Below are 26,564 nucleotides of genomic sequence, written 5' to 3' on the forward strand. Positions count from 1 at the left end.
CAGCAACTCGACGTGGCATGGACTCAACAAGTCAATGGAAGTCCCCTGCAGAAATATTTAAGCCATGCTGCCTCTATAGCCGTCAATAACTGTGAATGTATTGCCGGTACACGATTTTGTCAACGAATTGACCTCTTTATTATGTCCCTTAAATGTTCGATGGGATTCATGCCGTGCTATCTGGGTGACCAAATCATTCGCGCGAATTGTCCGGAATGTTTTTCGAACCAACTGTGGCCGGTAGCGTGGCGCATTGTAGTCCACATAAATTCCGTTGTTGTTTGGGAATATGAAGTTCATGAGTAGCTGCAGACAATTATCGCTTCAGTTGACTAGAGAACCCAGTCAATTCCTTGTAAACACAGCCCACACCATTATGGAACCACCACCTGTTGCACAGTCCCTTGTTGACAACTTCGGCCCATGGCTTGGTGGGGGCTGCACCACACTCGAACTCTACCGTCATCTCTTACCAACTGAAATCGGGACTCATCTGATCAGGCCACGGCTATCCAATCGTCTAGCGTCCAATCGCTGCAGGCGATGTCATGCTGTTAGCAAAGGTAGTCGCATCGGTCGTTTGCTGCTGTAGGCCATTAACGACAAATTTCGCAGCACTGTCCTGACGGATCCGTTCATCTTACGTCCGACACTGATTATTTCGTGCAGTGTTGCTTGACTGTTAGCACTGACAATTATACGGAAACGCGACTGCTCTCTGTCTTAAGTGAAAGTAGTCAGCTCCTGCTGTGTCCATGGTGAGAGGCAATGCCTGCAATTTAGTATTCTTGGCACGCTCTTAACACTGTGCATCTCAAGATACTGAATTCCCTAACGATCTCCGAAAGAGAATGCCCCTTGCTCTGGTTCCAGTTGCCGTTCCGCGTTCAAAGTCTATTCATTCCCGTCGTGCGGCCATAATCACGTCTAACAACTTTTCACAGGAATCACCTGAGTACAAATGACAGCTCCGCCAATACACTGTCCTTTTATGCATTGTGTACGCAATACTATCGCCAGCTCTGCATGTGTACATTGCAATCCTATGACTTTTGTCGCCTCAGTATATACAGGGTTGTCCATTGATAGTGACCGGGCCAAATATCTCACGAAATAAGCATCAAACGAAAAAACTACAAAGAACGAAACTCGTCTATCTTGAAGGGGCAAACCAGATGGCGCTATGGTTGGCCCGCTAGATGGCGCTGCCGTAGGTCAAACGGATATCAACTGCGTTTTTTTTTAAATAGGACCCCCATTTTTATTTCATATTCGTGTAGTACGTAAAGAAATATGAATGTTTTAGTTGGACCACTTTTTTCGCTTTGTGATAGATGGCGCTGTAATAGTCACAAACGTATACGTAAGTGGTATCACGTAATATTCCGCCAGTGCGGACGGTATTTGCTTCGTGATACATTATCCGCGTTAAAATGGACCGTTTACCAATTGCGGAAAAGGTCGATATCGTGTTGATGTATGGCTGTTGCGATCAAAATGGCCAACGGGTGTGTGCTATGTATGCTGCTCGGTATCCTGGACGACATCATCCAAGAGTCCGGACCGTTCGCAGGATAGCTACGTTATTTAAGGAAACAGGAAGTGTTCAGGCCGGCCGAAGTGGCCGTGCGGTTAAAGGCGCTGCAGTCTGGAACCGCAAGACCGCTACGGTCGCAGGTTCGAATCCTGCCTCGGGCATGGATGTTTGTGATGTCCTTAGGTTAGTTAGGTTTAACTAGTTCTAAGTTCCAGGGGACTAATGACCTCAGCAGTTGAGTCCCATAGTGCTCAGAGCCATTTGAACCATTTTTGAAGTGTTCAGCCACATGTGGAACGTCAACCACGACCTGCAACAAATGATGATTCCCAAGTAGGTGCTTTAGCTGCTGTCGCAGCTAATCCGCACATCAGTAGCAGACAAATTGCGCGAGAATCGGGAATCGCAAAAACGTCGGTGTTGAGAATGCTACATCAACATCGATTGCACCCGTACCATATTTCTGTGCTCCAGGAATTGCATGGCGACGACTGTGACGTCGTGTACAATTCTGCCACTGGGCACAAGAGAAATTACGGGACGATGACAGATTTTTTGTACGCGTTCCATTTAGCAACGAAGCGTCATTCACCAACAGCGGTAACGTAAACCGGCATAATATGCACTATTGGGCAACGGAAAATCCACGATGGCTGCGACAAGTGGAACATCAGCGACCTTGGCGGGTTAATGTATGGTGCGGCATTATTGGAGGAAGGATAATTGGCCCTCATTTTATCGATGGTAATCTAAATGTTGCAATGTATGCTGATTTCCTACGTAACGTTCTACCGATGTTACTACAAGATGTTTCACTGCATGACAGAATGGCGATGTACTTCCAACATGATGGATGTCCGGCACATAGCTCGCGTGCAGTTGAAGCGGTATTGTACAGCTTATTTCATGACAGATGGATTGGTCGTCGAATCACCACACCATGGCCCGCACGTTTACCGGATCTGACGTCCCCGGATTTCTATCTGTTGGGAAAGTTGAAGGATATTTGCTATCGTGATCCACCGACAACGCCTGACAACACGCGTCAGCGCATTGTCAACATTACGGAAGGCGAACTACTCGCTGTTGAGAGGAATGTCGTTACACGTATTTCCAAATGCATCGAGGTTGACGGACATAATTTTGAGCATTTATTACATTAATGTGGTATTTACAGGTAATCAAGCTGTAACAGCATGCGTTCTCAGAAATGATAAGTTCACAAAGGTACATGTATCACATTGGAACAACCGAAATAAAATCTTCTACGTTCTGTATTTTAATTTAAAAAACCTACCTGTTACCAACTGTTCGTCTAAAATTGTGAGCCATATGTTTGTGACTATTACAGCGCCATCTATCACAAAGCGAAAAAAGTGGTCCAACTAAAACATTAATATATCTTTACGTACTACACGAATATGTAATAAAAAAATGGGGGTTCCTATTTAAAAAAACGCAGTTGATATCCGTTTGACCTATGGCAGCGCCATGTAGCGGGCCAACCATAGCGCCATCTGGTTTGCCCCCTCAAGCTAGACAAGTTTCGTTCTTTGTAGTTTTTTCGCTTAACGCTTATTTCGTGAGATAATTGGCTCGGTCACGAACAGTGGACGACCTTGTATATGTTGCTGCACTGCGATTAATTGTTCGACACCCGTTCTCAAAAAACTGTGACGAATAATTTTTCAGTGGTGTATTGACTCCAGTGACGTACTTTAGTCAAAGAAATTTTATAATATATATGACGAAGATCTGTGTCAAAGCTCTTTTACAATGTAATATGTGTCTCAGCTTCACCTCTACAGCCAACGGCTATACATTGTTGAATACACCGGTTCTGGTCCGATCACCGAAGTTAAGTTCACCTCTACTGTCAATAAGTTTGTGTTTCTCTTCGTAAGTTTTTGTGTAAGCGGTGTTGGACAGAATGCCTGAAGGACTCTGTGACGCATGATTATATAGCCGTGCTTCAGTCCACTGAAAGAACCATTTCCAGTTCATACAATGCATCATCAGTAGATTATCTGTACTAACGAAGAAGACAAGGGGTGCTTCAATCCACTGACAGAACCGTTTTCAGTTAATACAATGCTTCCTCACTAGACTATCTATATTAACGAAAACGACAAGGGGTTGTGGGGCGGCGGGTGGAATATATTTGGTCTATATGTGTAGAATGTAATGTAGAAAAGATGCATTTCCCGGCCGATTAACCATATGTGGGGCGGCGGGTGGAATATATTATTATATTAAATGTTTTGTTTGTTTTTCCAGGCCGATTAGCCATATGTGAGGCGGCGGGTGAAATATATGTTGTTATTTAAATGTTCCTGTTATTTATTTAATGCTGTTGTTTGCCGTTCTCAACACTGGCTCTCTAACTACAATATTGGCAACCAGAAAGTGATTAGCAAAACGTGAAGCCTGTAATTAGAATCCCTAGTGCCCACTTCATCTGAGAAATACATTTATAGCTACAGCTTATAGCTCTGAGGAATTAGGAAATTGACTGGGATTCAAAATCAAAAACGATTCTCTCTAAAATGTTCACTATATTCTGAAAGTCACAGACCAAAAAGGATCCACACAATCCAACTACCAGAGCAGTTCAGAGCCTAATGCGCTGATGCAACTATAACTGTTCAAATTAAATGTTTAAGTGAATGCTCGCCATAATTTGATGATAGTGTTCGTGAAACGCCACGCTAAATAATGGTAGAATGTCTGTCCCGCGACGGCACGTGAAAATACGACATACGCAAACTGAAGATAGATCATTAAAGTCATCCCAGAATTAACACTTCACTCGAAAACGATTTCATGGTTACGCGTATCCCGAGTAACTTATTACGGCATCCGAGGCTGTTTATAGCAATGATACCGACGCGACGCGACTCCTGGCACAGGTGGTGCGCTAATCAGCGTCTGGAGAGAACTGGGGCCTTCTCTCTCGTGCAGCGTTCTTATATATAAAGCCGTGGTGCGGATGGCTAAGGGAGGCCTGCCTGTATACAGGTTTCAAAATGACAATAAAGAGAAAAAAAACGGCTAAGGGAACGCCTGATCAAAATTGCTCTCCCGACTAGCCGCTGGGCTAGTAATGCACCACTTTAAGTTATCAAATAAATCATCGCTTCCTTTGCTGATGGTCGATGAAGCTCTCAATTTAAATGTGCATTCAGCAGACAGGTAAGTAATCATAATAAAAGTCTGACGTGGCTAAGTCAAATATTTTGGGCGAGTGAATTAATTTAATTACACTACACGCAGTAGACGAGCTCTGAACTTGCCCTTTGGAGATACGCTATCGCTATAGTTTTATAGTTATTCAATTGAAACTTCTCACATGTTTATGATTATAGCGGATCTCCCTTCTACTTAAATTTAAACACCCTAGCCTTATTTATTCACCTACTTAATCTATCTTGCTTCCTTAATTTTTAAGACAAAAACCAGAAAATCATGAATTTCAACTAAAATTTTAATTTGTGAGATCCAGAATACTGTTTCTACTAAATTATTATGCAAAGGGAATCTAAATATAAATTTTTAAGCTTCTAGCTCTTTTCTGTTGCGCCAATGATTTTTACAGAAAAACGTCCAAATTTCGAAAATGGTTAAAGTTATTGAACTGATATTCAACACATATTGATTTAGTATTACTTCTGACATGCTAGAAACGTTTCAGGTTATTTACTTGATTTTTAAAGTATTGCGTAACATTTATGACGTCAGAGCTAGTTACAGCGGACTGGCTGGCACACAATGGAAAGACAGATGTGAATTTTATACGGCGTGAGTAGGCTGCTTCCCTACAGGGTGACTGAAAACGGCCTAAGGCCGAAAATTTGATGGAGCGCAAAAATAAACTAAAAATCGCCACCAACGACTCTGTGATAGGGGAATCCGCTGCTGTGGTAGTACATTTTGGATAGGATAGTCGATGAAAAAAAAATCGATAGCTGAAAGCGACGTGGAGTTATATAAGTCACTTAAGTAATGTGCAATATTCAGCTACAGTGACAAGATTTCAGTTACATTGTTTTTTGTCTTGAAAAATGTACAACAAAGAAAGCCATAAACGAAATATCGAGCAGCGAAGATTAAGTACGCTCGCGTTACGCTGGTCTAAAAGTACGACGAGAGCTGTGACGACAAATCGTGAGAGAGGTAAAATATCTGCAACCGTCTCTACGGCACCACGCACGGTGTCAGCCAGCATCAGGCGAAAAAGCACACCCATATCGAGTCACGTTGTCATCCGTTTATACTTATTAAAGTTATTATTGTAATCGAGAAACTCGTTTCCGACGCTATAAGCACATAAAAATCAATTAGCGTCCTATTTTTAAGCCTGCGAGCCACTTTTCACAGTTGCAGCCCGCACTTCGCGCGCCAGCCGTAAACACGAAGCAGCATGTAAACGTCAGCTTGCTGGCTTCGGCCCGCCGCAGCGCTGACGGGCCGTATTATGTGGGGAAGCTACTACGCTCACCTCCTAGCCGGCCCCGCATCTTCCCGGCTGAAACCGAATTAGCTTTATCGTAATTCGATGACACGGGGAACGGAATTTTCCGCGCCCGCCGTTACTACGCAGAGAATCGCGTCACAATATGAAATAATGACTGAGGAACGGAAGCCGCGCGATCTGTTTTTCTCTTAATTAACAATTCCACATTCCGGAGGTAAAACCAATAAAAGTGTGGTATGCGACGTGCCATCCACCGTCAGTGTCGCTGTCAAAAATTAACTTAATAAGTTACGCACCCCTTCCACACACGTCTAAAAAAAACTCTTCTTCGAAAAGATTATCGAAAATCCGATAGCCTCTGCCTAGTGACGAACGGTGCGTTGCAGCGAGTTATCCGCCTCTAGTGGATTTTAATGCCGTACGATGTCGTCCGTTTTAACGGTTTCGGTGACGGGAAATTGTATTATACGTTTCACCATGAGACTGTCACTGCGGAAGTCTGATGTGGATCATAATATACCAATATATACGAAGGTCTATAAGGTACAATACATATGTAGAATTGTGGACAGTTGGGAATGTGAATCTCACGGGGAGCGTGCAAGGGTTAAGTCCCTGCAGTCGCGCTATTCATCTGCATCCTCGGTGGCTCAGATGGATGGAGCGTCTACCATGTAAGCAGGAGATCCCGGTTTCGAGTCCCGGTCGGGGCACACATTTTCAGCTGTCCACATCGAGGTATATCAACAACACCTGTCGGCAGCTGAGGTTTTCAGTTAGTCATCATTTATAATATACCAAGACTGACGTTTAAGCTCCATTTTTTATACATAGCTCAGATAACAGTGATTAAGTAGTAGGCAAAAACATTAGTACAAATACGGCTGTAAAAAAATTAAGTAAATAGATGGTTGGTCACCAAGCAGCCCTCAATGTGGATCATGATTCTATGTGTCTCACATCAAAGAAGCAGACGTCCGTGTTGTAATGTACACTGCTGACCACTAAAATTACAACAGCGTGAAAGTGGCATGCAACGAAAGTCAAACTTGCATGACATCTATTACAAGGGACAATCGAATGAAAACGAGACAGATGGTAAAAAGTAATTAAACTATTTGTTATTTCAAAAGTAATCGCCAAAACCATTAACAGATTTATCCCACTGTGAGACGACTGCCTTCATTGAAAAATGTTTTGCGGTTGCCTACTGAACCATGATAATACCCAAGCGTGCGCCTCTTCATCCGGAGCAAATCGAGGGCCACGAACATCTTTCTTCAGGACTTCAAAAATATGGAAGTCGCATCGGAAGGGATTGGAACTGTGTGTAGTATGTGAAAGTGCTTCCAAGCAAAAATTCTTCAACGTAGTCCAAACAATTTTGGCAACAACTGGACGGGCGTTAACCTGCGACAGAATGACGCCGTCCGTCAACATTTCTGGGCGTTTGGAATTGGCGGAGAATTCCAGTTTCTGCAAAGTGTCCACGCACCGCTGAGCGTCAATAGTGATGCTGTGTTCCAAAATAGTCAATGAGCATCCGGTTCTTGCAATCAAAGATAAAGATCATTATGTCTTACCCGGAGTTAGGTTCCTGTTGTTTCGACTACGCTGCAGCAGTTTCGCTGGGAATCCCTTACACATCTTCCATACGGTACCGATCTCTTCCAACGAGATGTTCATATTTTTGGAGCCCTGTAGAAGGACTTTTGTGACCGTCGTTTTGCTTCGTATAAAGAGCTGCAAACAAGGCAACAATCATGGTTCGGTAGTCTGACCCTTCCCCCCATCCCCTGCCCCTGATTACTAATTCAGATGAATTATTTAAATTCTGTCTCTGCTGATTTTCAGGACATATACTTCGTTCTTCGTATCAGCACACCGAGTAAACAGAGTGGAAAATTCAGAAAGGCTGACAGATCAAAATAACCAGTGTGTATGTTGTGTATTGAACCGGGGACCTAGGAACGACGGAGAGGCTTCGTCCCCGCCGTAGCCTTAAGTGGTTCATAATCCCACAACAGGATTTCCAGAATGAAACATCCCCCAGGCTGTGGCTAAGCCATGTCTCCGTAGTATCCTTTCTTTCAGGAGTGCTAATTCTGTAAGGTTCGCAGGAGAGCTTCTGTAAGGTTTGGAAGGTAGGAGACGAGATACTGGCAGAAGTAAAGCTGTGAGTACCGGGCGTGAGTCGTGCTTCGGTAGCTCAGATGGTAGAGCACTTGCCCGCGAAAGGCAAAGATCCCGAGTTCGAGTCTCGGTCGAGCACACAGTTTTAATCTGCCAGGAAGTTTCATATCAGCGCACACTCCGCTGCAGAGTGAAAATCTCATTCTGGTAGCATTTTAATGTTGATTCTTCGTGAGCAGATTTCGTTACGCCTTGTGTAAGAGGGAGAAATGTCTACCAACATGTGTCGAAATTCGACAGCGGGCAGGATCGTGTCTATCGAGATATTACTCCTTCTGGTGGTCGGGAATCCACGCGACCTTGCTAATATTGAATCGATGGGCTTAGGATGACCATAAAACAATGCAGAACATCACAGGCCCCACGTGACTAGTGCCCGAGAGGAAATACATGATGCTCGCCCGGCCGTGCAGGGTCGCGTGTCGCGAGCCCTGAGTTAGGAAACGCGCTACATTGCAGCAAGACAAGTACGACCTGGACGGCGCTACGACGTCTGGAACGCCACGCACTGGCACATCCACCACTGTTGGCACTCTCCCAAGACACAACAGCACAGACAGCTACAACGCAGGCAAGCAGCGAGAGGAATAACGATGACACTGGCACAGTAGCGACACCACGCCGTGTTCTCAAAGAAATCCCGGGTCTGTGTGGAACGTCGCAATGGACGTACCCGTGTGTGGATTCCCCAAGAGCAACAGTAGTTGCCAGATTTCACTCGTCATCATCACCATCATATGAATCCAGCAACTGGCGTCATAGTATGGAATATCAACGAGTACACAGCAAAATCACATCGAGTTCGAGAAGCTGGTAACAAGGACAGCATCCATTACGTTACTGAGGCGTTAAGAACGCTTCCTATGCCCTGTATTCGAGATACCTACTTTACATCACTACTCTGCAATTCACTCTTGGCAGAGGGTTCGTAGAAGCAGTTTCAAGTTATTTATCGTCGCTTGGAATCTCGAACAGCAAATGGAAAAAAAATGAGAACCTAAATATTTACCTGGTATGTCTCATTTCTCTTATTTTACCGTGATTGTCGTAGGTGGGAATCAACAAAATATTTTTGAATTTAGAGGAGAAAATGGTGATTGAAATTGCGTTGAAAGTGCCCACCACAGCTCGCTTACCGTGTCTATGACACTTTCTGCCCCATTTCGCGATAGTAAAAACCGAGATGCCTTTCTATGTACTTCTTCAGTGTACTCCTTCAATCATACCCGGTAAAGGTTCCACACTCCGTAGTCATATCCCAGAAGAGAAAGAACAAGCGTAGTGTAGGAAGTCTCTTTAGTTATGAAGATTTGTTGCATCCTCTAAGTATTCTGCCAATAAAAAGCAGTCTTACGTTCGCCTTTCCACAGCGTTTCCTGTGTGATAGTTGAAGCGTCCGTGAAGTTAAGTTTCAACAAACTAACACAATACCACATGACGCCCGTGCTGTCCTACCCCACCTCGATACTGAGAGTATTTAACTATTTCCCTGGGCAGATCTGTCATCTACTGAAAACACCTGCTGAAAGATTTAGACGGCAACAATCACGAGCCACTACGTTTGGGGAACTCTGGTGTAGGCTTTCATTTATTTGCTATCCTTATTGGTATTACAATTTTAATGACTGCGAATCTTAGATACTGAGTAAGCATGGAAGAAGTCAAAACCAAGAAGCTGAAATCAAGACTAGGAGGGACAGGATGCGATACAGAGCGACTTGAGACAAAAACATTAATGCAATGCCTGAAGAGAAGATTATTCAATAGAAACGCTTCAGATGATTTATACACGTCCAGTGAATGTAGTAAAGGCTCCTGACAAACTTCATAATGGACATCTACATCTACATCTACATACATACTCCGCAATTCACCATACGGTGCGTGGCGGAGGGTACCTTGTACCACAACTAGCATCTTCTCTTCCTGTTCCACTCCGAAACAGGACGAGGGAAAAATGACTACCTATATGCCTCTGTACGAACCCTAATATCTCTTATCTTATCTTTGTGGTCTTTCCGCGAAATATAAGTTGGCGGCAGTAAAATTCCTCAGTAGCGATTCACGAAAAGAACGCCTCCTTTCCTCTAGAGACTCCCACCCGAGTTCCTGAAGCATTTCCGTAACACTCACGTGATGATAAAACCTACCAGTAACAAATCTAACAGCCCGCCTCTGAATTGCTTCTATGTCCTCCCTCAATCCGACCTGACAGGGATCCCAAACGCGCGAGCAGTACTCAAGAATAGATCGTATTAGTGTTTTATAAGCGGTCTCCTTTACAGATGAACCACATCTTCCCAAAATTCTACCATTGAACCGAAGACGACTATCCGCCTTCCCCACAACTGCCATTACATGCTTGTCCCACTTCATATCGCTCTGTAATGTTACGCCCAAATATTTAATCGACGTGACTGTGTCAAGCGCTACACTACTAATGGAGTATTCAAACATTACGGGATTCTTTTTCCTATTCATCTGCATTAATTTACATTTATCTGTATTTAGAGTCAGGTGCCATTCTTTACATCAATCACAAATCCTGTCCAAGTCATATTGTATCCTCCGAGAGTCACTCAACGAAGACACATTCCCGTACACCACAGCATCATCAGCAAACAGCCGCACATTGCTATCCACCCTAGCCAAAAGATCATTAATGTAGATAGAAACCAACAGCGGACCTACCACACTTCCCTGGGGCACTCCAGATGATACCCTCACCTCCGATGAACACTCACCGTCGAGGACAACGTACTGGGTTCTATTACTTAAGACGTCTTAGAGCCACTCACATATTTGGGAACCAACCCCATATGCTCGATACAGTTCCCCACAGTCGTTTAATGAACAAAGTAAGAGCATATGGACTATCAGACTAATTGTGTGATTGGATTGAAGAGTTCCTAGGTAACAGAACGCAGCATGTCATTCTCAATGGAGAGAAGTCTTCCGAAGTAAGAGTGATTTCAAGTGTGCCGCAGGGGAGTGTCGTAGGACCGTTGCTATTCACAATATACATAAATGACCTTGTGGATGACATAGGAAGTTCACTGAGGCTTTTTGCGGATGATGCTGTGGTATATCGAGAGGTTGTAACAATGGAAAATTGTACTGACATGCAGGAGGACCGCCGGCCAGTGTGGCCGAGCGGTTCTAGGCGCTTCAGTCTGGAACCGTACGACCGCAACGGTCGCAGGTTCGAATCCTGCCTCGGGCGTGGATGTGTGTGATGTCCTTAGGTTAGTTAGGTCTAAGTAGTTCTAAGTTCTAGGGGACTGATGACCATAGCTGTTAAGTCCCATAGTGCTCAGAGCCATTTGAACAATTTTTTTTTTTTTTTTTTTTTGCAAGAGGACCTGCAGCGAATTGACGCATGGTGCAGGAAATGGCAATTGAATCTCAATGTAGGCAAGTGTAATGTGCTGCGAATACATAGAAAGAAAGATCCCATATCATTTAGCTACAATATAACAGGTCAGCAACTGGAAACAGTTAATTCCATAAATTATCTGGGAGTACGCATTAGGAGTGATTTAAAATGGAATGATCATATAAAGTTGATCGTCGGTAAAGCAGATGCCAGACTGGGATTCATTGGAAGAATTCTAAGGAATTGCAATCCGAAAACAAAGGAAGTAGGTTACAGAACGCTTGTTCACCGACTGCTTGAATACTGCTCAGCAGTGTGGGATCCGTACCAGATAGGGTTGATAGAAGAGATAGAGAAGATCCAACGGAGAGCAGCGCGCTTCGTTACAGGATCATTTAGTAATCGCGAAAGCGTTACGGAGATGATAGATAAACTCCAGTGGAAGACTTTGCAGGAGAGACGCTCAGTAGCTCGGTAAGGGCTTTTGTTGAAGTTTCGAGAACATACCTTCACAGAGGAGTCAAGCAGTATATTGCTCCCTCCTACGTATATCTCGCGAAGAGACCATGAGGATAAAATCGGAGAGATTAGAAGCCACACAGAGGCATACCGACAATCCTTCTTTCCACGAACAATACGAGACTGGAATAGAAGGGAGAACCGATAGAGGTACTCAACGTACCCTCCGCCACACACCGTCAGGTGGCTTGCGGAGTATGGATGTAGATGTAGATGTAGATGCTCGTACCTTAGTTAGGAGTCTCCAGTGGGGCACCACTTCAAGACTGTGGTAGACGGGAGGTAAGGACGGTGACAGCCGAGAAAGGCAGGTGGGAATGGAAAGGAAGAGGCACAGCAATAGAGGAGACTGATGGCGAGCGAGAAAGTGATGGCGGCTGCAGACAGAAAGAAGTGGATATTCCTCGTATCCTCTACAGCGAAAGGTAGATGTCGACCGGATTAAGTGACTACAGTGGGGTTCTTCAGAAACGTGGTACATGATTGTGGGAGACGATGAACGCCTGCAGAGTAGAGATGTAGATGTAACCGGGCGCTGAAAGCGCGCGTTCATGACGTCTGGAAGGAGCAGACGTGGTAGCACGCCGCTGCCTAGGCAGACGGCAGGCAGCAGGTAGTGTGTAGTGTGTGTGGTATCGAGCGGCGATGGTCCAGCGGCGCGGCTGGCTGCTGTGCTGCCCGGCTTGGTCAGTACACGCGCCAGGTCTTGTTCGATGCGCGCGACAAGCCCAAACCCTCAGGGAGGCGGCCCCACCACGACCACGTCCTGTGGCCACGCCGCGCCGCGTCCTGCCACAGGCCACGCTCTCTCCTCTCTCTTTCTGTCTCTGTCTCTCTCTCTCTCTCTCTCTCTCTCTCTCTCTCTCTCTCTATCTCTCCCCCTCCCTCCCTCTCTCTCTCTCTCTCTCTCTCTCTCTCTCTCTCTCTCTCTCTCTCTCACACACACACACACACACAAGCGCACGCACACACACACAGACACACACACGCCGGCACAGTCGCACATATTCTCATCCTGTCTGCATTCAACCACACGTGAAAAACAAACAGACGTGTACACAGCCACGAACATGCTCTCGTTACATCATCATCATCACCACCATTATTATTGACCGCCCCTAGCAGCTGAGTGGTCAGCGCGACAGAATGTCATACCTGAGGGCCCCGGTTAGATTCCCGGCTGGGTCGGAGATTTTCTCCGCTCAGAGCTGGGTGTTGTGTTGTCCTTATCATCATAATTGCATCCCCATCGACACGCAAGTCGCCCCAGTGGCGTCAACTCGAAAGATTTGCACCAGGCGAACGGTCTACCCGACGGGAGGCCCTTGCCACAAGGCATTTCCATTACCATTATCATTAGTAATTCGACACCTACTGCTAGACATAAAGGCCCCGTCGTGACTAATTTTCATTTATTCGGATCCAAATTGTTCCTACACGTCAGCTAATGTGTTACACCCACGCTCTGTCGGGTTTGCTTCTCGTTTTTTTTTTTTTCCTTTCTGCGGCAGTAGTCGCGTTTGATTTCCACCCCAGAAAACATTAACTTCAACGTTCAATGACAGTGAAGTCCTTCGATATATATTTCCTTTTAGCTCCATTGCAAACAGGGGCGCAGAGGGTGTGTGAGGTAGCAAAAAAGTAAGAAGAATTGCTTCTCAGATTTGGGTTCGATATATGTGTATTTTATTGTGTCTAATTGAAAAAAGAATTGAAGTTCAACGAGCAGAAATGAAAGTTTGAGATTAACTGCACACATTGTATTTTACCAGGGACGACAATGTACACTGGTGTCCAAAATTAAAGAAAGAAACCGCTATTTCCGCGTCCTGTGTCTAATCCACGGTACAATCATACAGACTGTCAACCAGATGTTCCAAAGATCGTGTTCTGCACGAAAGATGGTATTCCGGTCAACAGGCAACCATGCCAACGATGACGTCAGGGCATCTATGAATTGAGGTAGTATTTGCCAGGTAGAACCACATTCACAATCGCTGTGAACACAGACACAGGCGGTGCGGTGTTGCACAGAGAAGATGCCTACCAGACTCCCTGTGGTGGAGGACTAGAGAAAGAAAGGAAGCCGGACAGTCGTAAGCTGATGTGGCCCGATTGCTTAGTGTGAATCGCTCTGTTGTTTCTCGGGTGTGGCGACAGTCTATAGAGACCGAAAGTGTACCCCGAAGACCAGGGCAGGGCCGACCACGTGTGACTGCAGAAGAAAGGGCCGTCATTTGGCTCTAAGGGCGCGACATACCGCCTTAGAACTGCTAGGCAAATGGCATGTGGCATGTGAGCCCACAGCATCCTCTGGACGAGTTGTATCGAGGCAAACGGTGTGTAAAAGGATTCGGCAAAGTGGCCTTTATTGTCGGAGACCTGCTGTATCCCTACCTCTGACGCGTCTTCACAGAAGGAACTTCTAGAGTGGAGTCACCAACATGCAAGTTGGGCGGTCGAACAGTGGATCAATGTTGTTTTCACAGATGAGTCCCGATTTAGTCTGGAGACTGATTCTCGATGCATCTGGACGGAACGTGGAACACGATTTCGGAACTCAGACATTGTGGAAAGAGACCAGTATTGAGGAGGATCCCAAATGGTATGCACAAGAATTATGTTGACTACTCGAACACATCTTCATGAAAGTGTAGGCTGAACCGGCAAGATTTAACTACTGTCAGGTATTTTGACGACATCTTGGGACCTTATTTGCGGTTGTTTCGAGGTGCTGTGGGCCTGGACTTCATACAGATGGACGTTAATGCTCGACATCATAGGGCACGGGTGGTTGATGTTTTCTTGGAAACGGACGATATTATACGCATGGCGTGGTCTGCTCGCTCCCCCTATTTGAATCCCATAGATCATACCTAGGATGCACTAGGAAGACGACTTGCATCACTTCAGCACCCATCAACCACTCTCCAACATTGCGAGCAACTCTGGAGGAAGAAGGGCGTTATTGCCTCAACATGAGACTGATGACATCATTCACAGCATGGCCCGTCGTTGTCAAGTCTGTATTGCTGCCAGAGGTGGTCGCACTCCATACTGAACACATGAACCAGTTGGCGGTAAGTGTGTGCAAATCCGGTAAATTAGAAAAAACGAAGAACATTTTTGTCTACTGTTATAGAACGTTGGAGTTTACGTTCTGTAGTCTTTACATTGTTTCTACTTTACTATCACCTGTTTATACGGTTTTGTGACAAAATAAACGCAACCTTGCAAAATTTCCGTTTATTTCTTTAATTTTGGACGCCAGTGTGGATGAATAGTAGTGGTTTGAAAAGAAGTTGTAAGATGAACAGCATCAAAAGTAAAACAAGAGTAATGGAATGTAGTCGAATAAAATCTGGGGATGCTGACGAAATTAGATTAGGAAATGAGACACTAACAGTAGTAGATGAGATTTGCTGTTTGCGCAGAAAAATAGCTAACGATGGCCGAAGTAGAGAGGATGTAAAATGTGCTGGCAAAAGCAATAAAAACATTTCTGAAAAAGAGAAATTTGTTAACATCTAATATAAAATTAAATGTTGCGGAGTGTTTTCTGAAGCCATTTGTTTTTAGTGTGACCTTGAAAAGAAGGGAAATATAGACGATAAACAGTTCAGGCAAGAATAGAATTGAAGCTTTAGAAATGTGGTGCTACAGAAGAACACTGAAGATAAGACGAATAGGTAGAATAACAAATGAGGCGTTAATGTATCGAATTGGGGAGAGAGGGGAAGAACAAATTTATGGCACAGCTTCACTAAAGGAGGGGACTGGTTGGTAGGACACACAGAGGCATGAAGGTATCGTCAATGTGGTACTGGAGGTAAGCTTGGATGGTAAAAATTGTCGAGGGATACCAAGATATGAATAAAGTACGCAGATTCAAATGGATATAGGTTGAAATAGTTATTCGCAGATGATGAGGCTTGCGTAGGTTAGATTAGCGTGGAGAGCTGCATCAAACCAGTCTTAGGACTGAAGACGACGACCACGACCACAACAACAACAATAACAACAACATCGTTTTTCCACTTCCTTCTTGTTCTCAAAGAAACAATACAGAAACAACTCCACACAACGTGTTATGTAATAGTCCAGTACTCCAGGTCCTCAATCACACGCTATCTCGATCTGCGAAAACTGTGAAACCAGCGTGGTCAGATTTTTGATTTCCTGTAATTAGACCGAAAAAATTGTCTTAATTGACTTCAAACGAAAATTAGAGTAGCCTCCCCCCCCCCCCTTCCTTTCCCTTCCAGTTCCCAAAACCCATTGTCAACTGCCGAGTTATGGACTTCCACAAAATTTGCGATGCCACAAATTCGCATCCTTTTCTGTGTGAAGTTTGAGCACAGTTCAGTTGTTCAGCGAATTTAGGGATTGTGACATGTCAGTCTGCTCAACTCGTCCACTCGCTGACTTGGGAGTCAGTGATCGCATTTGGAGACGTCCCAGTGGGCACTGCAAGCTTCACAATTTATGTTGGTTTCCCTGTAGCAAACTTCTTCATACGTCTGTGAACACTGCTCTTCCTTATTATGTCGTCCCAGTACACATTTTTCGATGTACAATGATGCTCCCCTTCCACGGCAGAATCTCTAATGGACTTGCTTCACGTTTCAAATGGTTCAAATGGCTCTGAGCGCTATGGGACTTAACATCTGTGGTCATTAGTCCCCTAGAACTTAGAGCTACTTAAACCTAACTAACCGAAGGACATCACACACATCCATGTCCGAGGCAGGATTCGAACCTGCGACCGTAGCAGTCGCGCGGTTCCGGACTGAGCGCCTAGAACCGCTAGACCACCGCGGACGGCGCTTCACGTTTCCATTTTTTTTAAAAATGAAGATTGCACTAAGATTAATTTGTTCCTGTCACGGTGACTCGAGAAATTAAAAGTGCTAGTAACGAGCATAGTGCTCACTAACATTTAAAATAACTAAATTTTGATGTCGGATATGGCTTACAGCACCAACTGGAGACCTCATTCCGTTTGACAGTAGTGATAGAGTAGTTTGTTACACAGATCATTTGTATGGGTTTTACTGAAACTTTGTGAGCAGTCAGTTTCCTGAGTGTTTTGTGAGTATGGCTATAATAATGAAACGGCGCCCTAGACCAGAACTTCTGATAGTTGGGCCATATCGCTGACGACAGGGAGGTTGGTACGCTACCGCTGTCCAGGGCATCTTCAGACACGTCTTCGGCTTGGACTCTCACTAACTGGAGCAGAATTGTCTGCAGTGATAAGTCCCGCTTAGAACTGAGTCCGGGTGACCAGCAAAAAATGGTTCAAATGGCTCTGAGCACTATCGGACTTGACATCTGAGGTCATCAGTCCCCTAGAACTTAGAAGTACTTAAATCTAACTAACCAAAGGACATCACACACATCCATGCCCGAGGCAGGATTCGAACCTGTGACCGTAGACTGTAGCGCCTAGAACCGCTCGACCACAACGGCTGGCGATGATCAGCAAAGACGTGTCTGTAGACTCCGAGGACAGCGGTAGGATACCAACCTGTCCGTCGCCCGACATAAGGCACGAGAGCCAAGAGTTATGGTCCGGGGTGCCATTTCTTTCCACGGCAGGATCTCTTTGGTTATCATCCGCTTCAACCTTACAGTATAGCGGTACGTCGACGATATTCGACGCCCCGTTTTGCTACCCTTCATGGCAAGCCGGCTTCGCACATGGCGAAAGTTGTTACTGCTTGCCGGCCGGAGTGGCCGAGCGGTTCTAGGCGCTACAGTCTGGAGCCGTGCGACCGCTACGGTCGCAGGTTCGAATCCTGCCTCGGGCATGGATGTGTGTGATGTCCTTAGGTTAGTTAGGTTTAAATAGTTGTAAGTTCTAGGAGACTGATGAACTCAGAAGTTAAGTCACATAGTGCTCAGAGCCATTTTGTTACTGCTTGTCTTCGTGCTTGCCAAACCCTAATTTGGTCAGCGAGTACGCTGGGTATCTCCCAAGCTGAGAACGACTGAAGCATTATGGGCACGGCCCTCCACTCATATAGGGGGTTTAGACGATCTGAGGAGCCAACTGGACAGAATTTGGTGCGATGTCCTCGAAGAGGAAATCCAAGAACTTCTATTAACCAACACCAAGCCGAATAATTGCTTGCATAACAGTCATAGGTGAAACAAAGTGTTGTTGAATTGCTCGATTTGTGTTCTCTTGAATGAGTCATCAGTTTTCCTGAAATTGTAATCATTTGTTTGCCTGTAGATGTACATCACACGTAGCCACTTCCATCTTATTCGCATAATTCCTTCGCGGTTCACGGTTTTCTTTGTCTTTGAGTGTACTTTTCACTCCGTAATGCGTGCCTTAGCAGCGGCGCAATGCAAAATAGGTCCGGAAACAAAGATAATGCCACGCTTAGGGCGGCCGCGTGGTCGGCACTGACACCCGTCAGTGAGTCGCGTCGGCTGCAACCTCCGAGCTGCGGCAGACCGCAGCCAGCGCGCCCGGTGCGGGTCGCAGGGCGGCTACCCTAGCGGACAGCCCGCGCGCCTCGCCAGCAATCAGCGCTGCAGATCCCTGGCTGCTGGCGGCGAAGACAGGGCGAGGGGGCCACGGAAAACCTAACAAGCAATTAGGCCGCCCAGACACCTGGCCCGCCTCCAGAATTAGTGCGGGCTGCGGGATGATGTTTCGACTCACGCGGGCCTTATTTAATTCCCGGCCGCTCCGTCCGCCTCTGCTTCCGAAATGACCCTCTACCACTTCCCGCAGGGAACCGCGCCGTCCGCACAAGCCCCTCCGTGGCGCCGCCTGCCAGTACTAATCACCCCAAAACCGTCTGCGCGTTGTGCTGCACTACCATCTCTCTGAACATGTACCACTCGCGCCTCTACACTAACAACTACCGTTTTGTTCTGGTAGTTTCTGTCGGCTATCTTTACCAGAAGTCGGCAAATTACTCTGTTATAGATAACGCAAGAGAAGGAGCACCAAGTGTAACTGTCCTCTCGGTAATGAGGTCATCAAGATTATGACGAACGATGGGATTACCAAACTGGTGGAATTAGGGCTGCGAGGACGGCTCGTGAGTCGTGCTTGGGTAGCTCAGCTGGTAGAGCACTTGCCCGCGAAAGGCAAATGTCCCGAGTTCGAGTCTCGGCATGGCACACAGTTTTAATCTGCCAGGAAGTTTCATATCAGCGCACACTCCGCAGCAGAGTGAAAATTTCATCCGCCGCTAAGAAGAATGCATGCGGTACGAATGCGGCAGAGTCGGATGCGCTCTAGGGTCTAGATCAGAGCAACGTGTTCCGTTCTAAAAACTTTTTCCTTAAAGCAATTACATAGGCACTGAAACGTCATAGATTCATCGCCTAGAGCTGATACATATCTTTTTGTTCCAACAGCCACTAAGAATTAAGACAGAAAGGTATTAAACACATTGGCTGCGAGTAGGCACTTATTTAAATCGGTGAGGATGGTTGAACAGGAGCCAGGTCTCCTGCTCTTTCGGACATGTCCGAAAGAACAGAAAATTTTCGAAATCTTCTATGGAACTTGTAACTAACGCGCTCATTAGCTTTAGCGCTTTTTTATTGTAATGTGTTTTGCTACTTGATCGCACGTAACATCGAACAAAAACAAAATATTTAAGTACATATTTGTTATATGTATGAACAATGTCAGCTACATTACCTTATAAGTTGTACTTTTAACTCCAGTGATGTAGGATGAATTTTGTGCTTTTAGATGCTACAGGTTCAATACTGACGTGTAAGCTGTTTTAAATGACATTAAGTGAGTATGCGACACCTTATTATGTGAATTTTCCTGAGCGTATTCACCAGATAGTGTTGTGTTGACCGTTAAATATGAATTACATTTCACGTTTCTCTTCGCTGGTATAAATGATACCTCATGACGGTCTGAGAACTGAAACCGATTGTTAGAAAGAAATATTTATTATCAGCCCTTGGCGGAGGAACAATGGCGTTCTTTAAATGATTTGATGAGGTTCGAGAGATATATTTCGCTCCTTCTGCACTTCTTATATTAAGTCTTTGATTACTACAGTGCCTGTCGCTTCGAGAGACGTAAATATATCATACTGTTTCAGCTCTTCAGTCTACTGATTGTTCTGGAACAATATCGGTTACTTTCTTAATTTTTGTGTATATGTTGTCAATAGGTATGTTTACAGTTTATTTATATGTGAACGGTGTATGCAACTACTGAAAAGCGTTTTTTCGTCAAAGCATAAGTTTTGTTTTATTCACTTAAAACATTTGTGGTCTTTTTACTCCATGTCTGCTAGCAATGAGGCTATGGCGTCTGCATTCACATTTCATTGAAGTATTCCCCTTTGGTGTTGGGTCTGCTCATATGAAGCAAAATAAAATGAGAGGCCGTTTGCGACGAACAACAAAACGTTACAAGTCTGACAATGCGGCCGAGAACCAAGGCAAATTTTTCGGACAGCAAATGGAACAGAGCATTGGCAGCTGTGAGGAGAAATGGAAGGAGGGGAACAACTGTCTCCCTGCAGGTTGTCTTCTCGCAGGCATTCTCCTGAGCTGCGTACTCTACGCAGGAATGGGGAATGACATCGATTGTGTTCTTTTCAAAAGAACTATCTTAGCAATTTCCTGAAGCAATCTGAGGTAACCATTGAGAACCTAAACCTAGATGGCTGAACACGTAATTTAACTTCAGTCATCCGAATATGAGTTCTTTACGAATGAAAACAAATGTTTCATTATTTTTCTCTTCCTGATATTTTTGCACTCAAGTTTGTTCACTGGTGCAGATTTATATGGTATCGATTTCAGAATCAAATGACTCCATCTTCTGGCACTTTCAAAGAATGTAGCAATACATTTGGATCTGCTGAGGATCGCAGGATCAGCCTGGTTGGCTATTGGAAACGAATATATAAATATTATTTTAGGTATGGCGTAACACTTCTTACTTATCACGAAAACTATGCTCGTGGAACGTGTGCAACTCTTAATCGCAACCACTTTAACCGTCCTGTTGTCGGGAGTTTGTTGTCTGAGTAACACTGGGGTCTTATAGACACCAAGTAATTTATACCGGATACATTGGCAGTATTTTAATAAACTTACATAAAAATATGCATTACGTTTGTTCAACGTAACAGCAGTGTTTCAATTTTCATAAATGTAATGTTCAGGAAATAAAAAGAAATTTAGATTGGGATCATATTGACTCCAGTGGTACTCGGTGCAAAACACCATGAATAAATTTTAGAGAGTTGCAGATGTAAAAATGAACAAAATAATCATTGGATACAATTGATTCAGAGACAGGAAGTCATACATTTTGGAAAAAAAGAAATAGGTTGGAAAACAAAGGAGATGTGATTTTTCCAATGTGCTTATGGGGTCACATTTCCCCCAGTGGTACTAGGGAGGGCACAACAAGATCTGAGCAAGAAACGCTAACAATCGATACGAAAATAAGTGGGAAATGATATTTTCATTGTTGTAGGTGTCTCGTACAACAGCTGTTGAACGTAGCAGCCATCATTCTATTTTCATAAATGTTACATTCAAGAAACAAAAAACAATTTAAACTGGCTCATATTGACCCCAGTGGTACTCAGTGCAAAAACCATGAACTTATTTTAATGTGTTGTAAATATAAAAACTAATGAAAAATCATCGAGTACAACTGGCTCAGAGGCAGAAAGTCACACATTTTGAAAAAAAAATCGTTTTGAAAATAAGAGAGATATATTTTCAAAGTGCTTATGGGGTGACATATTGACCCAAGCGGTAGTAGGAGGGTTAAGCAATACATCACACACAACTGAAGTGGAATAACATCCGTAGTACTTACAACACGCTGTCGCACTTTGAACACGACTTTCTCCGTGCACATTCACCATCAGACTGACGCCACGCTTTGGGTCCGCAGCTCTGGCGTCTCTGTTCTCAAATGTTAGCCAAGAAAAGACAACGCTCCCTTATGAAGACGTGCTCCGGACGGTCGATGGGCGACGAGAAAACGTATTTTTCAGTCGCTTCTCGTCATCGACGACGACGCAGTACGTGTCGCCCGTTTCAGTTTGTCCCTTACTGCTATAGGGGCCGGGTCCCAGACTCCTACAGCCATCGGGAGAGAGCCGGGCGGGATGCGGTGGTGAGAACCTAGTTAAGCCCGAGAGCGCGAAGAAAACAGAGTTGACAATAACACATTTATTGGGCAGTTATACAGGATTGTCTTCCAAAGCGCCTCGCCTCAGCCGTACCGGTGGAATAGGGCCTCGTTAGCGACGGGATACCGGCATGCGATCGACTCGCAGTAGTACGGCCAGCACGGCGCAGCGTTAGGTGGCGGTTGTTTCGTCACGGGGCGGCCGTCGACCGCTGAATCAGGCAACCTCCGGCTTTACGAATCGATCTTCAAAGTGCTCTCGTGGACGTCCAAGATCTGCACTCAGGAATCACGCCCCATGTCCACCTGAACTACTCGATGGCTCGCAGAAGTCGGCTCTCAGCTCCAATTTAAGACCAGGAACCGGTAGCATCGGTGTCAGCCTCAGGAACGGAATGAGCAGCAGCGGTATCCACCCACTCGAAGGCGGATGACTCGTCCAGACTCCAGCAGGCCTGCAGGCTGGTGGCGGCCTCCGTATCCCAACAGCTTTTCCTCGGAAGTTGGCAGAGCAGCTGCCAGTAGCAGCGTCCTTACAACCGGGCTCACAGTTCCGTAGACTATCGAAGACAGCTAGGCATGCTGAGGGTAGACCTCCACGGGGTCCCACATCACATGATAGCTGCAACTGACACGAGGACTGAGACTAACCACTGGGCAGTCGGCAATCATCACTCAGAAATCAGCAATGAGACATTTGTTAAGAAGGTTGGTACACTTATGTTGGCGATTCCTCAGCGCTCCGGTGGGGATGGCTATTGCATCATGTGTCCCGGTTTTTCCTCGCTGTCAGCTCTCCTAGTGACTTCAGACTTTCGCAGCTTCACCTTTCAGGCCTCTGTTCTGCTGGCTCGACTCATGAATACTTAAAGTTGCGTTGAACCTGACCTTTCTGACGAAACTACTTTGTCACTAGTATGACGGTATCTCTCGGCTTCCATGATGTCATTATGCTTGGTTTGCATACTTGGGCGCTCGGTCGCTCTTCCGTGTTGCGACAGATTCTGTGTTTACCGCAACTCGCTCAACAATTGCCCGTAACTGGCAGTCTACTGGTTATTGACACCGGCGGTTTGGCTGCCGGCAGCTGCCAAGGCAGAACTTGGACGAATTTTTAGTGCCCGCCAGAGTACTGTCCTGCACTGCACAACATTACAGTTCCCATCATTCGGTTAGAATAACGATTTCCCAATACAGCATCCTCATGTTTCAGAGCATACGCATAGGGCCAACTAACCGAAAACGTTACACCCTGTATAATACAGGGATAAATAAGTAATCGAGCAACGCTAAGTAATGAGTTATCGATGCGATGGGAGAGACTGGTAGCGGCTTTTCAGAGGTCGGCCCAGCAGCCCACTTGGCGCAGAGTGGCGGCCAGTGTGACGGAGAGGCTGCCCGCAGACTCGTTGTTTGCCGGCCCTCTGCTCTACTTGAAAGAGCGGCCGCGGTGGCGGCGGCGTCGGCAGCGGTGGCGGCTCGCCTTTCGTCTGCAGGCCAGCGGCGGCGCGCCTGCTGTCGCTCGCCAAAAACCGCTACACCCCGACTTTTTTTCCACGTTTTCGCTTCCTCTTTTTTTGGTCGCGAGCTTCCAATGAAACAGCGGCGGAAAAAAGGGAGCCTGCTCCCGCTTACCCCTCCCACTCCCTCACCGCTGCCTGTCTCAAATGGCTGGCGTCGTCGTGAGAGTTGGCCGCTAATCCTTTTGTGTGCCCGACGCAGCAGGCGCGGACCGTGGCGCCTGGCTGACGGCTACCCGCGACGCAGCCGCAGCCGAGCTCTGCTTCACGTAGCACGCCTCATGCGGTCGCGCCCCTGTGACGACTTCTCACCCCTACATTTAGCCCAGAGTGCTAAGTATTACCCCACAGTGTACAAGAGGATGCGCGATTCCTGACAGTTCCTAGCAATTAAACTATTTCTTAAAGTAGTATCCCTCCCCTGTCATCGTCAGACACTATAGTTCAATTCTTTTATCTTGGCGGCTCGCGCATGCCCCCCCCCCCCCCCCCCCCCCAGACGCGGGAGATTGCTGCGTTGCCAGTTGCACACGACACACACGCCAATAGAAGCAGCACCAAAGTATAGCATATTTCGCAAGCTTACGTTTAGGGGGAAGCGCGCAGTTCATGAAGTAAAGCCACCACGGCCGCATTAACCCTTTCGCTGCTACAAAGACGTGGCCTGCAATCCGCGCCGTGCGCGATTTTGTCACTGCACTGCTCGCCAGTGCAGACACATCGTGTTCCGACTGCTTTGACACCCTTATCATTCGATTCCACAAAAACTATTTGGCCCAAAAATTTGATTTTTACACATCTTCTTGACTGATACCTTCCCCCCATAAATGACTTAATTTTGTTTCGATGTTCAACGCAGTTATTATGCAGCATTAAATATAGTAAACCATTGCACGAAATTTTGAAGAGTTTGCAGAGGTAGAAGTCCATAGCGTATACTTTCCGCATGGTCGATGTTAGTTGCCACAATGTTGAGAATGAAATGTGGACAAGATACCTGAATTTCATATTAAATTTACTGTATAACAGTATCTCATTTAAGTACCACAAAGGTGTCGTATGTAACATTGAGAAATATTCCGTCTTCCATGACTGTAACAAAAGTTTTATATACACTGAGCATGTTTGGCTTTATTTTAAAGCACTTCAATCAATCAAAAGGAAGTAGACAAAATACATTAAACAAAACTGTGGACTTACAAAAACATTAGGACTTGAATATACCGTCTATCAGTGAAGTGCTCTGAGCTATGTCAAATATAATTTCTGTGTGTGTGCACACACGAACATCATTTATTTGCTGAAACACTGATCAGCGAACACAAACGTTGAATATTGTGTTATCGCAGCACGAAACTACGAAAGGTGACTTGGCAATGGAGGAGACAAAATACTGTCCACTGAAGATGCTTCAAAAGAGAGAAACTCGTCTGGTCTAAATAAGTCGCTTATTACAGTTGCAGAAGAGGAATATATTTCAGTACCATTGGTAAAACTGCGACTGTGGAACGAAAATAAGAAAGAGAACATGAGTACCATTGTGTATGTGCCATACCTTTCACTGATTGAAGTGCTTTAAAATAAAGCCAAACGCGTCCGGTGTAAATAAAACTTTTATTACAGTCGCGAAAAACGGAATATTTCTCAATATTACATACGACACCTATGTGGTACTTAAATTAAGTGAGATATTGTTATACAGTAAATTTTATATGAAATTCAGGTATCTTGTCCACATTTCATTCTCAACATTGTGGCAACTAAAATCGACCATACCGAAGGTATACGCTATGGACTTCTACCTCTGCAAACTCTTCAAAATTTCGTGCAATGGTTTACTACATTTAATGCTGCATAATAACTGTGTTGAACATCGAAACAAAATTAAGTCATATATGGGGGGAAGGTGTCAGTCAAGAAGACTTGTAAAAATCAAATTTTTGGGCCAAATAGTTTTTGTGAAATCGAATGATAAGTGTGTCAAAGCAGTGGGAACACCATGTATCTGCACAGGCGAGCAGTGCAGTGATGACAAAATCACGCACAGCGCGAAATGCGGGGAGCACGTGTCTGCAGCAGCGAAGGGTTAATGAAGAGGCAAAGCACTAGAAATTTCAAAAAATTGCATTCAAACGAATATAATTCGTGAAGTAAGGCACTTCGATATTGTTTTTGAATAATGAAAATATTAAGCACCGCACATAAGTTTGAATTCATTACCTTTCGCGTAGAAGCCCAACACCTTAACCGTTGCGCTAACGCAGCTCGTCCGACTAGAACACGCCATGAGGACTCTAAGGCGTTACGCAAAATACTGACAAACACTGTTGGTATGACTATGAATTACTCACGCTTCATCGAAGTACAATAGGAAATAAACAATTACCGCTGTTCTTTATTGCGAAAAAGCGGTTCGTGAGATTGATACAAACACCTTTCCTTGCTATCGCCTGAATTAGGGGTCTTATTGCTTGTTTGGTTTAATTAATTAGTAGAATATGAAGCAATTGGTACAAACAATGCTTTTTCCAAACTTTCTATAAAAGAAAGTCTGCTATCAAGACATTGCTTTTGTTCTATTACTTTATATATGACTGAACGTTTCTAAAACTGAAGACACTCGTCCATGCTCTGCACTGCAGTCGAGATTTGACAACGTCGTTTTCTGTTCATTGGCTGACTGTGTTTTGTGACGTCAGATGAGCAGAACGAACCTAAACTCGGCCGCCAACATAAATGACGCGCACTTTAAATGCAGGTCGTGTTGAAGTAGCCATCCTTCCCTG

The sequence above is a fragment of the Schistocerca cancellata genome, chromosome 1 (genome assembly GCF_023864275.1).
Source record: "Schistocerca cancellata isolate TAMUIC-IGC-003103 chromosome 1, iqSchCanc2.1, whole genome shotgun sequence".
Classification (NCBI taxonomy): Eukaryota; Metazoa; Arthropoda; class Insecta; order Orthoptera; family Acrididae; genus Schistocerca; species Schistocerca cancellata.